Source organism: Olea europaea, unplaced genomic scaffold, assembly GCF_002742605.1.
Source record: "Olea europaea var. sylvestris unplaced genomic scaffold, O_europaea_v1 scaffold971, whole genome shotgun sequence".
Classification (NCBI taxonomy): Eukaryota; Viridiplantae; Streptophyta; class Magnoliopsida; order Lamiales; family Oleaceae; genus Olea; species Olea europaea.
In genome coordinates, this window is record NW_019268212.1 from 270,693 (window position 1) to 273,234 (window position 2,542).

The 2,542-nt window shown below is 31.8% G+C and overlaps 1 pseudogene; it reads left to right on the forward strand.

Annotated features, from left to right (window-relative positions):
* The first annotated feature begins 946 nt into the window (after nucleotides 1-946).
* The window catches only part of LOC111392743, a 6,174-nt pseudogene continuing 4,578 nt past the window's right edge, over nucleotides 947-2,542 (forward strand).

The following is a 2,542-nucleotide window of genomic DNA, read 5'->3' on the forward strand; positions in this document are numbered from 1 at the left end:
TGGTTGGTTAAAATTATTGGAGGAAAGAGGGGTTTACTAACTTGGATTGGCTAATGCCTTTGAGGAGGACTACACTAATAGGAAGAAGGAAGTGAACAAAATGAAACTTGTATTTCTCAACTCCAAAACTTACACACTTGGCTTGTTACAAAATGAAAGACCCTACCCCTTTATATAGTGTTTATATGAAACTTCTGGTCCACACAATTTCTAAGGCCTCCTAGACCACATATTTACATGAGACTTTTAGATCACACATTTGGACAAAATATTTTCCTAGAATACTCTAGATAGATTGTATATATAAGACCAATTATTCTTCTTGTCACATTACCACATTTATCACCACATATTTTACTTAAATATTTATAGATTTTTCTAGACAATGTTTCGAGAAATGCTAGGCATTTTTGGCTTTTTAATTGATTTAAGCGTATGAACAAAATACTTAAACTCATATTATTTAGTCCAAGAAATAAAGTTTACTACTCAACAACAATAATCAAAAATTCAAATTATCATTTTATCAATCTTTGAAATAGACCTTCCACATATAAGTTTAGTTTTCCTTGGAAACAATTAATTGCACTCATGGTTGTGAAAAAGTTGCTTCTACAGAAAGAAAAATAACCATGTCTTGCTAAATAGATGAAGACAGTACACTATATATGGGGTTATTCAACTGCGAAAGTTTTTAATGAGGCATTTCATGAGCGAATTCTACTTCAAAAGTAAAATAAAAATCTAAAATCCTCGTTTTCAATTTTCATGCCACATCATCAATCCCCAATACATCTCTGTCTGGCAATCAAATTCTAACACCAGCTCACTAAATTCCTATATAAACCATCTACTAACCATTTTATTTCTGTAAAAGATCGACATTTTTTTTTACAATTTCCATTATCCAATTTCAATTCCTTTCTATAGTTTATAGTAAAATTCAACTGGTAGAGACTCCACTACGGGAGGTAGAGGGAGGGTCAATGCATGGATCGAAAATCCTATGCCAATCTAGTAAGAACAGTATTGAATTCCCTGTAGGCAGAATCGCTGATTTCTCAATTTTGGAAAGTATGCTGAGGATGTCAATTTCGTGCCCTGGTCTTTCTCTCTACCGTCCTTGAATACCTTGTTGCTGAGGTGGGTTATGGGTTTTGTTTGTCCCCATTCCACATATTTTTTTATATTTGTAGAACAACACGTCAACATGACTATTTCATTCACAGAAGGATAGCTCATTCGAATTTAAGAAGGATGACTCATTCAAATTTCGGATGAATAGCTCATTTAAATTTATGACAGATAGCTCATTTGAATTTCAGATGGATAGCTCATTTGAATTTTAAGAGGATAACCTATTGGAATTTAAATCTTTTTTGATAAAGCTAGAAGTATAGTTCTTTTGAATTTTAACTCATATGTATAAGCTACAAAGTAGAATAGTTATTGTATTGAGCTCTATATATAAAGAACGTGTATTCACGATTCAATATATAAAAAAATCACGAACCTATTATTCTCTCTCATGTGCTTCCTTATCCCAACTTCTTCTCACCATCAATACCAATCTTAATCACACAAACTACCCCATGCGAAGAAATCATGCCCTATCCTACTTCCATGGTCAGTCCATTTTTGGTTACATTCATGGCATAGTGAAACCACCTCCAATAGAAGTTGATTCCCCCCATCACATTTCTGATGCTCTCTTCCAGATTCCAAACCTCAATATCAAACAGTGGCCTGGATTCCTTCTTCATTCCCACCATAAATGCTCCCCTCACTGAAACTTTCCTCACTCAGATCACAGCCTACAGCATCTCCTAAGAACTATGGCTTGCTCTCAAATGCAATATCTCCTCATTTCCTCACACTCGAACTGTTCAAATCCGCACTAAATTTAAATATTTAAAATTTTTAAATTTAAAATTTTTAACTTTATTTAATTTTTTAAGTTAAATATTAACTTATACACACAAAAAAATTATTTATTAGTAAAATATCACTTATAAGTAAAAAAATTCATTTAAGAACCCATAAACCGAAAATTTTACTTAGGGACATGTATATAATTTTATTCTTTTAAAAATCTTTCTAAACTAGTGGATAATAAACTTTGAAACATAGGTTTGACAGTTTTAAAAATCACTACTAAAACCACAAAAAAATTGAACTGCTCGAATTCTCTGTTGGAAGAATCGATAGATTTATAAGGAATAGATGTTAGTGCGGAAACGAAGTGTTGAAGAAAAATTTGAATTTTTATTGATAGTTTTTGAGTTGCTATAGCACACTCAATAATGTTTTCTTCTCTCTTTTTTTCTTACAATGAGACTACAAGAATGACCTCTATTTATAGGACCACATGGATAACTCTAGAGATATGAGAATATAAATGGACACCTAATAATTCATGAATTTGCATCATGTATTTTCCTGATACATTTTCTTCAAGTGCATCATGTATTTTCCTGATACATTTTCTTCAAGTGCATGTAACCTTATTTATTTCCTAAGATTACAAATTAATGCCACATTT